At 28.9% G+C, this 14,983-nt stretch overlaps 1 long non-coding RNA gene across 1 annotated transcript; it reads left to right on the top strand.

The window, feature by feature from the left end:
* The first annotated feature begins 9,120 nt into the window (after positions 1 to 9,120).
* On the top strand, positions 9,121 to 13,822 carry LOC123302442. The gene is made up of 4 exons (XR_006535524.1): positions 9,121 to 9,551; positions 11,033 to 11,488; positions 11,549 to 11,810; positions 12,422 to 13,822. It is a non-coding gene; the product is annotated as an uncharacterized LOC123302442 (long non-coding RNA).
* The last annotated feature ends 1,161 nt before the right edge of the window (positions 13,823 to 14,983 follow it).

Below are 14,983 nucleotides of genomic sequence, written 5' to 3'. Positions count from 1 at the left end.
AGGAATTTTCAAATTTTTCCACACTTTTTTTTGTACGAAATATAATTTTTGTGTTGGCTTTTAACTCTAAAGTAATTTTTGCAAGTAAAATTCTTATTTTTACTGTACTAGATGAAAATATTTTAAGCAATGTATATTAAAAATATATTAAATTATATATATGAACATATTTTACCTTTGATAAAATGGCATTTTTTTATCAAACGACGAAATTCTAAACGAATTGATTTAATTGAATCGTGTATACGCATGCGTGTAGGATTTACATTTAAAATAAATCTAGAACGAATTTTAAATTGACTATATTCAATTTTAAGCTGCTTTTATCAGGGTCTTTATTGTAGTTTCCGTTTCTTGATTCCATAGGGAATATTACTGTGTTTTTTTAAATATTTTTAATTTATTGTTTACACCGTTATAACATAGTAAAAAATATAAATACTGTTTAAAAATGCTTTAATTAAGTGTAAAAAAATATTTAAAATAGAGAATAATGTTTAAATGTTTAAACGCAGTACTTTGTGCGCTGTGTTGATGGCGTATTAATATGTGACCTATAAGTGTCAGTTCAATGTACTGTTTACTACAGGTGTAATACCCATGTATGTAGTAATTATAGTATATATCCATGGTAATACCATACAAAATGTAAGTAATTAATACCATACACTATGTCAACAAGTCTGACAAGCTACATACTTTGACGTCATGTCCGTTTTAAAATTTTAATTTCTCTTACTGAATTTGTACTTTTATTAAAATTAATTTTAAGTAATTAAAAAGATATTTAATTACAAAATAATGGTTTAATTCAAATGTCTAGCCAATAAAATTACGGAAAAAAAATATTTGAACCAAATTTAAATTTCATGAATATTCCCTATTGTGTATAATTAAACTGAGATAAATCGCAATGCTTTACCTTGGCTTTCTTTCAAAAAACAGCTAATGAATTTAAAAAAAAAATTATATTCTTTATTAAAGGGTGAAACGAATATGAATTGCTGAAAGAACATTGGTCTTCCACCATCGCCATAAATATTCGTAAATTTAAATTGAACAGAGAAATTTTTATAAATGAAAAACTGTTTCATCTTTGATTAAAGAATATTTATTTTGAACAATAGTCTACGTAAAATTCGTTCTGGTAAAAAAAAAAAACACACGAATATAAAATTTAATGGATAAAAAACCAAAACTCTTATTTATTGTATACAGTAGGAATAACGTAAAAAAAAGAAAATCAGACGCCACCCACTTCATCATTAATTACACCATAAAATCCTCTCAATTGTTAGACTTTTTTGAAATACGTAAATTTTTTGATATAATATATTATAAATATAATTTTAAAAAAAAAGGAGAAATATGAAAAAATAATGAGGATCTTTACGAGTATTTTTGCACATGCGCAGCGTTTTAACCTTAATACTCTGAAAGGTCTGTATCATTTAATTTTTCCAATGAAAATACACCTTTACAAATGTTATTTTTTGGAGAAATTTTGAATGTAAAAATATGATAATTTGAAAATTATTTTATATCTCATTTGCGGGTGTTGAAAACACATTTTTTTAAATTGTTTTGTCAAATTTGTGTCCATTTATTTTTGTCATTATTTGCCTATTAGGTTATATTTTTTTATGGAAATGACTAGGATCTCACATAACCACTTATGGATCGTGAAGTGCTGAGAAAAACTTTCTGCCCTGTAACTTATAAAAAGCAGTTTCCACTTTCCGACTCCGTCGGGGAAAAAAATAGTATACACACCACGGAAGTAAATAAAGAGTGTTTCAGACCTCATGATTTTTAACCCTCGACTTCTCCTCGAGAAATGAACACGAGATCTGAGACATTATTTACTTTCGCTTCCTAACTGTGTAATATACTATTTTGCTTTATATTTTGAGTTTTAAAAAAAAGTAGTCATTCCGTGGTCAAGCGTTAAGCAATCTCTCTACGCAACCATTCTGAATGGTTAAAGAAAAAGGATGCGTTTAAATTCTGGAAAACAATTAGTGTCCGACCGAAGGTTTGATTTCGGTTTCAGCTAGCTTCGGTAGAAAATCTGCACAACTTTCGATCACACCGAAACTGTGTTCGTGAATTATCGCGCGTCGTTCGGCTAACTTTAAATGAGTTCGTGTCTGCTGAGTTTGCCGGCCAGCCCGGTGTAATTTTGTTGTGACTTTATGTGTTCTGTTGTGTATCTTGGATTTGGTTTTATTAATTTTAACCACACAAGCATTGAAACAACTGCCTGCTATCGCTATGATTTTATTTGGTAAGATCTTCAGATACTCGTTTGTTGATTTTAACTGTGAGAAAACACAGTATGCAAACAATATTCATTTAATTCGAACTCAATTATTGTTTTTTAATTGATTTATCACGTGTTAACTGTCAATATAAGTGTAATAAGTAAGCCAAATTTCAGTAAACAATCAATTTTTGACATGTATAAAAAAGTTTCAGTTTCGGGCGAAACTGAGACAGATGCCGAAGATTCGGTTTCTGTTTTGGTAAAAATTCCAGTTTCGGTCGGACACTAAAAATAATATTTATATAAAAATTTGTTTTCAACATCCTACAAAAATAAATATAAAACACGTTTAAACTCTCTTTTCAAATTATATTTTCGAATTTTCAACTTACAAGGATCAAAATTACAATTTTCAGAACAAAAATTGCGTTTATTTGTACAAAACATTGTATATTTTTACCGAATCTAATTATTATATTATTTTTTTTATTTTTTTGTAAGGTGATTCGGATACTACCAATCACCTGAATAAATGTTTTAAGGAAATCAAAAATGATTTAAAAAAAATTTTATATTCATTTTTTGAGAGATCTTATAATAATTCCCCATTTAATGTTAAAAGAAAATTTTTTTTGATAATAATTTGTATGCATTTTTTTTAAAGTTAGATTACCAAAGACACAAGAAAATTACGTGACATGTTTTCCAAGAAAAACAAAACGAAAAACTGTTTTAAGTAGAAATTTTTTAGAATTATTGTCTATTTCATATAAATTGAATCGATTAATTTTTAAATCATTGTGTAACATATGAAATGTAAACACCAATTTTAGTTAAAAATATTACAAAACGATTTTGTCGATTTAACTTTAATTAATAGAGGAATGGAAATAAAATACCCATACCTCCTTCAGGAATCAAACGTTGAATATCTTCCAATCGTACAAGTGGCTGCTAATTGAAAATTGAACATACAAAAGTTAAGGGTGTACGAGCGCCAGGACAATTATTTTTTTTATATGAAGTTGGACTTAATCTTAATCATATTTAACATTAGTTTCATGGGAAAACGGTAGATGGATTTGTTTTTATAAATTTCTAAACTAGTCGGTGGAAATTTAAAAAAAAAACTATTTTAAGTTAAAACCTTAATAAGTTATTGAAAATAAAGAAAACCCGTTGTGTTCGACTAATTAAAAATGTATGAGCACGGTAGTGGGGATACAAATTAAAAAAATATATTTTTTTTCAATTTTGATGGTGAATTATGTTATAACTTGACAATATAAAACGAAAAGTAAGAATAAAATTTTTCGATATCTGGAATAATTTGCAAAATATCGAAAATTGAAAATTTTATTTTATTATTTAGCTTTCGATATTTCGAAAACCAAGGCATATATCGAAAAATTTTATTCTTATTTTTCGTCTACATCATGAGTTTATAACAAAATTCATCATCAAAGTTGAAAATAAGTTACAAATAATTTCAACCACAAGTCTAAACTTGCCTTGGCGCTCGTACTATCCTTAAGGTAACTCAAGTAAGATAATTTTAACAATTTCGTTAGTATGCATTCTTTCATTATTAATTTTATTGAATTTCAATTCTGTGTATTTTTTGAGTAGGATTCCAAATCTCTGGAAAAATATCTGTCAAAAACTACTTTCTAAGTGCTATTATAGAAAGATCAGCAATTTTTTATTTTATTTTTCATGATAATTTTAAAGTTACAGACAGTTTTAAAAGAACTTTTCAAAAGAGAATCGAAAACACCCGACAAAAAAAATTTTCGTAAAACATCGTTGTTACGTAATAATCTTAATTGAATAGTATACACTGAATTATTAATTAACATTATGACGTTACAATATCTTATACGAACATTTATTTTGTCGGGTATTTTCGTTTCTCTTTTGAAAAGTTCTTTTAAAACTGGCTGTAACTTTCAAATTATCATGACAAAATAAAACCAGTTTTACTATAAAATTGATCCCATTTTTGGAAAAAAATGTTTTTCTCAAAATCTCCATTGCTACGGTTTACTTGAGTTACATCTTTTCAGAGTGATACAAAACTGTTGTTTTTTTGCATTTAAAATTATTCAAATATTTACGCATGCGCAAAACGTAGTCACTAAAATAATTAACGCCATTTGTACGAACGCAATTTGATAACTTTTAGATTAAAAAAAGTCGAAAGTATGCGATTTACTATTTCCATGCTTGTGTGTCTTTATTGATCCTAATTTGCTGCTCAGCACGATTTGACATTTCAAAACGTATGTATTTTATTATCAACGATGGCTTTATCATACTGACCAGTATAGATTAACAAAGGAACGCAAGTTATGATGAATACACAAAAAAGTTAGGAAAGGAAAGTTTTGAAACAAAAATTGAAATATTCAATTTATATGAAATAAATTTATCACACGAATGAATTTTTTTAGTTTTTTTGAACGCAGCTTTAATGAATTCAGTTTCCTCCCTCATAATATTTTTTATTAAGTAATAATTATTAATAAAAATAAAATCACACAAATTTTTTAAGTGTTGTGAATATGTACAAAAACAAAAAAGGTAAAAAAATTGTATTTCCATGTCCTGTCCGTGTCGAAAATAAAATAAAAAACTTTAGATAATTTAATTTTACCAAGTCAAAAAAAAGAAGCATTTATGTAATGTATAGCTTATATATATTATTATAAAATATTCTGTATTTATTAATTAATCTATTAATGATTATTGCTAAATATATAATATACTTTATTTATTCAATAAATTTATTGTGTTTTCATTTATTATTACCTTTAAGGATGAACGAGTGCCAAGGCAATTTTGGAAAAAGTTTTGGGATTGCCCGATTATTTAAGGTAGTATGGGTAGTCAACAGACCATCTTTTTTTCAAAATATTAAATAGCGTACAAAATTTAATACACACATTACCATAATTTATTATAATAATTAAACTGATTTTATAACAATTAATAATACATAAAATTCTATTACAAAAATAATAAATAGTATTTTGACCATTCATTTGATTAGTTATTGTAGTTATAATTCCTATATTATCGACATATTATATCTTCTATATCATGATCAGGGTTGCCAGATGGGGCGATTTATCGCGAATTGGGCGATTTTTTTCATGGATACGCTCCTTTTTTTGAGTTTGGGCGACAAGTCGCAAATTAGACGCTTTTCATTCCTCAGTACAGGTACCTACCGATTTAAAAGTATAAAACCGTTACTCTGTATTTTTTAGTGTGAAAAGTAATAAATTTCACTTATTTAAATAAAGATATATATCAAATTCATATTCTTGAGTTTTCCATTGAATCTGAAATTATTATATTATAAAAGAGTATACAAAAATTTATTTTAGTTCTTCTCAGCATTTTTATTTAGAAAAAATCAATTTCAAATTACCTGGTAAATTCAAGTCTGTTATGTCTAAGGTATTTTCAAACTTTTATTGGGCGACTGTTCAGAATATTTTGCGACTTTCGATCACAGATGGGGCGACTTGAATGAAAACTTTCTGGCAACCCTGATCATGATGAAAAAAATGTATGCGTCAGTCCAAAACTAACAGCGTCAAAAGTGAAACTTTTTATGTAATTCAAAAACTGTCAATGAGTGTACAAAAAAATACATTGCAGCAAAGAAAAATTGACTGGAAATTATAATAAAAATGATTTATAATAAAAATCAAGAAAAATCTACAGACTATCCCGAATTAATTACTACGGAAGTTTCACTCGTACGTACTATTATTTACATATACATAAAACTATATACATATACGTACAAGTGAAACTTCCGTAGTAATTAATTCGGGATAGTCTGTAGATTTTTCTTGATTTTTATTATAAATCATTTTTATTATAATTTCCAGTCAATTTTTCTTTGCTGCAATGTATTTTTTTGTACACTCATTGACAGTTTTTGAATTACATAAAAAGTTTCACTTTTGACGCTGTTAGTTTTGGACTGACGCATACATTTTTTGTATCTTCATTGACAATAACTGAGAATAAAAACAATATACAGATAACAACAAATAATAGATATACAGATAACAACAAATAATAGAGAATAAAAACAATATACAGAAAACAATATATACAGATAACATTTAATAAATAAATAAAGATCGACATATAAGATTTAAATGTAAGTAGGTTTGAACTATCCTTGTTTAATAAAAACGCTAGTGTCCCATAAAAAGTTTCACTTTAATAACATTTAATAAATAAAGATCGACATATAAGATTTAAATGTAAGTAGGTTTGAACTATCCTTGTTTAATAAATAAATGGTATATGTACAATACTTTATAATGGTATATGTACTTTAATAACATTTAATAAATAAAGATCGACATATAAGATTTAAATGTAAGTAGGTTTGAACTATCCTTGTTTAATAAAAACTATCCTTGTTTAATAAATAAATGGTATATATACAGTTATCAAGTCCCACGGCCTCTCTCACTCTGCTGGAGTAAATAGTAATAAGAAAGAGACAAGGAGTTTAACAGTTTGTTAGCTTGTTAGCTCTACGAGTTAACTCTCATGACAAAACGCTAGTGTCCCATAAAAAGTTTCACTTCAATAATAGATTTGGGAACGTTACAACGGTTACAACTAATGATTTGTGAAGTTATGAAACAACATACGGTGATTACAATGTGAATTATGTTTAATTTTTGGATAATGATCGATAGCATGTATTTTTTTTATATATATATAATTTCTTTGAACTTTAAGCTTTTTTTTGGTGCATTATTATGTGAACACATTTTTTTGGAAATATGAGAATTTTGGTCTTGTATAAATGATAACGCACGGGATCCTATTGAGTCAATGTAAAAACTAAGATTTTTAATTTTCAATATTTCATTAAAAAAGTCGATAAGGCATCCTCAAACTTGAATAAAACATTATTTAGATGCTTATCTTTAATGTAATAAAAAGCTGACTGTTCTAAATATATTTTTATATTTTACCCATACTACCTTAAATAAATAAATGGCTTCAAAAGTAGGCATATTTAACATTGGTCTTATGGTTAAACGATAGATGGATGATAAGTTTTCATAGATTTTTCCAAAACTAGTCGGTAGAAATTATGGAGTTGCCACATGCTCGGACCTCGCCTGGCAGTGACTGGCTTATTAGGTTTGGACGGGCCATCGCGTGGTCCGGGCCGAAAAAGTAAAAATTAGCATTATGATTGCTGAATCAAACTTCACGATGGATTTGACCTCAGCAACTAGAGTAGTGAGAATTGATTTTGTTTATGATTTTAGTTTTTATAGGACTTTTCAGCTTATTTTGTTGGTTTCACGATAAGAGGTCAGTTGTAAAACTTTTATATTCGTTTTATTTAAGTCACGTCCGTGCAGAATTTTCGTATTTCTTCATTTTGTTCGAGTCATGCTGTGTAAAATTTTTATGTCTCTACCTTGTGATTAAGTGTTGATAGATACTTAAGGATTAATGCCAAAACAAACTGACTGTTAGTTTCTAACTGACTGTTATCTTCAAATTGTTATCAATTTGTTTTTAGTCTTACCTTTTTCAAATTTATTAGCCGAAAGAATTTTTAGTGAGCTGAAAAACATTAAAACTGACCATCATAATTGTTAAATTTTCAGGGACAGGTGCGCTAATGCTTTATCATGTAGCGATCGTTCTCCTTCTTTATAACTTTCATGCTTAAATCTTTGATAGCAACTAAAAATTTTCTGTCAAAAAATGACAATATTCTCGATTTTGAATCATCGGATAAAATGATCAACGCTCATATTTGGAGTGATAATAAATAATTATATTTATTGTTTGATCACTTAAAGCTAATTTAAGAAATTGTTGTTTAATTTATAACTAAGAATGCATTTTAAACGCTAGTGAATACCGAATGTATATTAGAATCATTGACTTTATACATATACATAGACTAAGCATCACCTATATTTCCGTATAGCGAGAAGCGTGTCAACATCCGAGGTAATTGCTTAGGTCAGAAGAATATGGGGATATTTATCAAAAAATATACATTGAATATAGGGACATTTATCAAAAAAACATATCTCTGCGTCCCAAAATTTGCACAGATTTTACCATTCTAAGTGATATAGCTATATATACTGTTATAGTAATATCAATTAGAATAGTAAAAACCGTGTAAATTTTGTGACCATGAATATATATATTGAATGTCAAATTTTCATATCACAAAATTTTTTACATAGCACATCGTGATTTCACAGAACTTTTTCGCTTTTTGACTTAAAAATTACTTATCACGTATCTTTTTACATTTTTTCTTACGAATATACCTTGGATTTGTCCTAAGCAATTACCTCAGATGTTGGCACGCTTAAAATCGTTTGACACTTAGTCTATGTAATGTAATGTCAATGATTAGAATATAAGTATTTTGAAATTTTTTTTAATTGTTTAAATTTTAATTTTAATAAATTAAACCACATAATTTATTAATTGAAATTATTTATGTATACCACGAAAAATTTGAAAAAAAAAATTTTATTAGTTGGCAATAAAGTTATCTGGGATTGGGTAAAATTCGGGTCATGAAGGTTATAAAGAAGGAGAACGATCGCTATGTACTAAAGCATTAGCGCACCTGCCCCTGAAAATTTGTAGAATTTATAGTTCATTTTCAGCCACCAGCCGCGCTGTCGTCGGTATGTAGTAGTTTAGGGCACAACAGCCCGCACTTATTTTTTCAAAATATTGGGGACAATATTTTCTATTGCGATCGTTCTCCTTCTTTATAACAATCATGATTTGGGTAAGGCTAGCCCTCTGTCGGTTAAAAACGGATAATTGAAGCTCGTTACGCGGGTAGTTAGATACTCGAGCTCCGGCAGCACTGATCATTCTTCGACCATCATTCTTAATGTTTGCACGTGTGTGTTTGAGGTTAAGTCTTATCATTTCTTATTGTTTGTTATCGGCGGTTATTTTTAATATTTAAAAATGAGGAAAATCCAAATCATTTGTTGTGTTGAAAAATGACTAGATATTTTAAAAGCAAATTTTTTGGCATTAATGTAACATCTAGTAGTATAATGTGTGAGCTACACTTTCCTGAAAACCAATTTACTAGACTTTTAACATATGCTATTCCTGATAGCTTCGATTTCGACGAAGATTCTGAGTACAAGTGCAATGACAGAAAATCCAGTGAATCACTTTGATCCTGAATGTATAGTTGGTAGAATTACACAACTTCAAACACCAAAAGGTAAGTTTAAAATAAATAATTATTTTATTTCTGTGTACTAAAAACATTTTTCCATTTTTAACAAAAAATGCAATACTTTAGAAGATATAAGTGGAAAATTATATGAATTTGAGTTAACTATAATTATAAGAATTCTCACAAAAGAATTATGTATAGAGAACATAAATTGCAACGGGCTCGGAAAAGCAAATTGAAAAATAAACATAAAAATCCAAATAAATGTGTTGAGAAAAGTGAAAAAAATATTTGAAAAAAAAATTTTAGAGTCAATTTAAAAACTAGAAAAGTGTAGAGACCTTCGTGGGCTATCGATGAAAAAATTTTTGTTTTAGCACTTTAAGAAAGAGGACCTCGTTCTTTCAGATATAAATAAAAAATTTTTATTCGAGGGACTTCTAATTTGAACTAAAAAAGAGCGGAAAAATCTGAAAATTGAAAAATTTCTTCCATAATCACGAGATCAGTAACTTTAAAAACTCCCTTACATGCGTTAGATTTACAAAAAAATGGTATTATTTATTTAGGTGGTTCACTTATGTGGGGTTAAAGGGGGCGAAGGGTAAGAAGTTTAACATTTCGACTGAAAATTCGAGATCTGCAACCCCAAACTCCTTTATATGGTGGGAGGGGGTGGATGGTGCAAAAAGGAGTATATTAATAAAAATTCTCAAGTTTGGGTTACTTAGGATTTAAAACTATTTTGATCTTTTTAAAGGTATTTATTATTTACACCCCTTCCCCCCTCCCCAATAGCGCGGGGGTTAAAACTAAAAAGTTCCGCTTTAAACCATTCATACCTTTTTTAAGAATAATTTTTTGAAGCCAAAGCAAAAAACTGCCAGGAAACAATTATTTTCAAAAAATGATAAATTTTCCGTTTTTTGCAAAAATATGGGTCCAAGGAGTAATTTTACGGATATGAATTGAAAGATAATAAGAAATGCTACAATTTAAAAAAAAAATTCAACTTCGTAGGATAAAATGGGAGCCACTTTAAAAAATTTACTAAATTTGATATTTTGGCGGATTTGGCTAAAATTTTAACTGAAAGTAAGTATTAAAACCTACTTTTGGTATTAGTTTCATTAAAATCAGTGAAATATTTTTCAAGTTACAATCAAATGAACAGTTTTACTATATGTATGTATACATATATCTATAACTTGTGGAGGAGGGGGTGAAACCTCCCCAAAAAAATATGCGGTGGTTTTGAACATTTACTACAAACCCACCAAATTTCGATACGCACCGATGTCTTCTCTTGCGAATATAAAATAAAAATGATAAAATTTCTGAAAAAATGCCATTTTGTTGGTTTGACATGTTGCACCACTCCGGGAAAGTAAAAAATTTCAAAAAATACTTATTTTTATGCGAGAAGAAAAACCCCAAAGTTTCGCTGCCCGAACTATTAATCCATATTACTGCCTTTTTTTCCTTAATTTTATTCCAGTAAATTAACAACAAATTCTTTTTTGCAGCCATGGGAAAAATTCAAGAAATTAATTTTATATTGGATTTACCGTTCGTGAAAATGAAGGTGGCAATCGCAGCAAAAATATTAAGCAGCACTATAGTTGCTTCAATTGAATCGATAGAAGCTTCAAATAATCTACCAGCAGAAGCTATTCACGCTACTGAATTTATTAGCGAAGTGGACACGTTATTTTGATTCGCTAAACACCAAAAACTTGAAGGCACCCCCAGGGAAAGTATATCAATGTGTTGTGTCTCGGAATTAACAACATATACAATATTAGGAGTCGTTAATAAAAAAATTTTTTAATCTCGAACCCCACTTTATACATCAGGGCTAATAAATACCATTCAAGTTCTGAAGGGGATTTATTATGAATTAAATGAAAAAAAAAAATATTTTCATTGTAAAGACAAGGTGCTGTATGCAAGACCCATTACCCATTGGAAAAAATTTTTAGGTGTGTAAATTAAATTTATTATTTTTATTACAATTAATAATTTTTTTTATTCTTTTGCAGCACGGTCCGACAACATGGTGCTGTAAACAACAACAAGAGCTACATAGTCTATTTTAAGTTCACAAAAAAATATTAAACAAAAATTGTGAAACCGACAACATTAAATTGTTGATAAACTTGAAGAACTCTGTTTGCATGAAAAACCGTTCAAATTATCCAGTAGTTCTGCAGGGAATTTATTATGAATTAAATGAAAAAAAAAAAAAATTTTCATTTTAAAGACAAGGTGCTGTCTGCAAGACCCATTGGAAAAATTTGTTAGGTGTGTAAATTAAATGTATTATTTTTATTCCAATTACTAATTTTTATACCATGCATATTAATTTGCAAGGTATACTAATTTAGTTTCAAGTTTGTAACGCTTAAAAATATTGATGCTACCAACAAAATTTTGGTATAGGTGTTTATAAAATCGCCTAATTAGTCCATTTCCGGTTGTCCGTCCGTTCGTCTGTGGACACGATAACTCAAAAACAAAAAAGATATCGAGCTGTAATTTTTACAGCGTACTCAGGACGTAAAAAGTGAGGTCGAGTTCGTAAATGAGAAACATAGGTCAATTAGGTCTTGGGTCCGTAGGACCCATCTAGTAAACCGTTAGAGATAGAACAATAGTTTAAATGTAAAAAATATTTCTTATCAAAAAATAAACAACTTTTGTTTGAAACATTTTTTCGTAAACATCACTGTTTACCCGTGGAGGCGCCAATTAAGCAGAAATTTAATAGTATGTACTATACTTGAATATCAGTTATGTATGTGTCACATGTATGTATGTGTTATGTGATAAAGAAATCAATACTGGCTATGCATGGTATTTCAACAATTAACTCAGTCAATTGTTTGTTTTCACTTGTTTTTATTCTTTTGCAGCACGTTCCGACAACATGGTGCTGTAAACAACAACAAGAGATACATAGTTAATATTTTAAGTTAAAAAAAAAATATTAAACAAAAATTGTGAAACCGACAACATTAAATTGTTGATAAACTTGAAGAACTCTGTTTGCATGAAAAACCGTTCAAATGATCCAGTAGTTTTGGATTCAAATGAAATGATAGGTATAGAAGATGTTACTTTTGAAGAAAATTCATTTGAATCGGAAAATGCTTATGTATGTGGATTTTTTTAATAAAGAAATTGAAGAACCATAACAAGTTGGGAGTTTTCACAAGTCTTGCAACGGAAAACGAATGCAATGGAAATGATTCAAATTTACGAAATATTCGAAATAATAATAGAAAAGAGTATAATATTTCATCAAATAATATTAAATTCAACATACTTTCACATTAATTTGGGCGGGATTCTCATGGGTAAAACCGCTTTTCTTTAAGCACTTTCACTACCTTTCGAAATTGAGCTAGAGGGTTGAAAATCTGTATTTAGGTTAAATTAGTATCAAGAAGATCCGTGCGTAGGAATTATCCGAGAGGGACTTGAAACTTTGTTCATCAATTTAGGCCATCAAGTCAATAAAAACAAGAAAATCTTTTTTCGAATTTCAGAAGATTTTATTCAGTCAAAATTGTGATATTCATCATTATTTTTCAAAAAGCTAATTCTGCGAGGCAATTATAATTAGGCAACTCAGAAAAAAACTTATACAAACATTGTGCGCATCGACATCTCCATGGCTGGCGCCACCCAATATTAGCAGAGATCTGGGGCAGTCAGACTAAATCAGATCTGACAACTAACGATACACAGGGCTGAAACTACAATAGGGCAACTGAGGCTATGCCCCCGGGGCAAAATTTTTTATCATTACAAAATGGGGATGATCCAACCGTTTAAAAGGTATAAGCAGATGATATAAATGATTGTAAAGCGTACAATCCAATCGTCTTGCGATAGTGTTGAGTATGAGTATGAGTATAGAGGTTAGCGGGCCATGCTCGAGCATCGGGCCTCGAAGCAATGGTTCAGAGAACTTAGCCAAATAGACCCGCTAGTGTTGCGATAGTGTTGCAATCAATATAATCAAAATGAGGATGAACCATCATGTGGTCGATTTTGTAGAGCACGCCAGAAGAGAAAACCAGCAGAAGAAGCGAAAAAAAGGAATGTACATGTGATTTTTGTGAAAGATTAAATTGTGATGCAAGCAACTGTAATCGAAAAAGAAAGAGAAGTGGAAACGACGAAAGTTGTGGCAAAAAAGGAGGTTGTTGTGGTGGTGGTTGCACTGAATTCCGTGGCACTTCAAATCGTTGTAATTCGTGTTGCGAACCAAAATGTAAATGTAATAATTATTTATTTATTTAATTTAAGGTCGCTTTTTAACAACTAGAAATTAATTAACTATTAATTTACAATATTTATGTTTACTGTTAATTATTTTAGTAATTTACAAAACAATTCTGAAATTTATTTATATTCAATTAAACTATTTCTAAAAAATATTTTATTAAAAAATTCATTTGAAAATGGTTTTTCTTCACTATGAATTTGCTTATGTCAAATAAAAACGAATTTATTAGTAAATGTTTTATTACAAATTTCATACTAAATTTCAATTAAATACTGTCACAATCCTTTTTAAAAAATTCCTTCATTCTTTGTTCTTACCCTTTTTTCGATATGCAATTGTACTTTTAATATCTATGATATCTGTTGGAATTTCTGCACAGTATATACATATCTATTAAAAACGATAGTTTTTCCTGTTTAATTAGAATTTCGAAGAAAATCAACTTGACATCCTTCTTGAACATTTATGCTTTTATTAACGATGGAATCGGCCATATGATACATTGAAATTGAGTAATTTTCTGAAGTCATTTTAGTACCTACCCTTAGCTATTGTTAAATCTTTACTTCTTTAAATTTCCTTCGATTCATAAACCTTTGTGCCTGTCAACAATATCTATTAAATTAGCTGATACCCGCATGCTTCGCTGGACACACTAACCATTTGGATGTGAATCTATACTTCTTTTATTAACGAAATTTTTAATTTCTATTTGATATTGATTGTAAATTTTTCAAATTTTATATAGAAAGTATAGTGCCTGTCAGTGAATACACAGATTTCCACATCACCCGAGGGGTACTGTGTATTGGGATGCGTTCCCGTTATTTATCGAACATTTCATGTACATGAAACTCATTATAACGGAAAAGATATATAACCTGTAAAATACTTAACTTACATTTACAAAACTTCTCTGTAAACAACATTCTTCGTACGTTTATCTGGTTGGAGAACGATGAGATCCTCAGGTGAACCACTCTTGAACACACCACATAAAATTGACCATGAGAAAAATAGTCACTTCGTAAGTCTACACCGGGCAATTTTCAACTCTGACCTTGTGCTTTATTGATAATCATTGCAAAGCAATATTTTACTGGAAACTGATGGAATCAGAGGGATTCTCGGAATAAATAGACTTTCACCCTTATACTTTCCTGTATATATACAGATATTT

The sequence above is a fragment of the Chrysoperla carnea genome, chromosome X (genome assembly GCF_905475395.1).
Source record: "Chrysoperla carnea chromosome X, inChrCarn1.1, whole genome shotgun sequence".
NCBI lineage: Eukaryota > Metazoa > Arthropoda > Insecta > Neuroptera > Chrysopidae > Chrysoperla > Chrysoperla carnea.
Note: the sequence above shows the minus strand (reverse complement) of the source record. Positions and strands in the feature narration are given on the sequence as shown.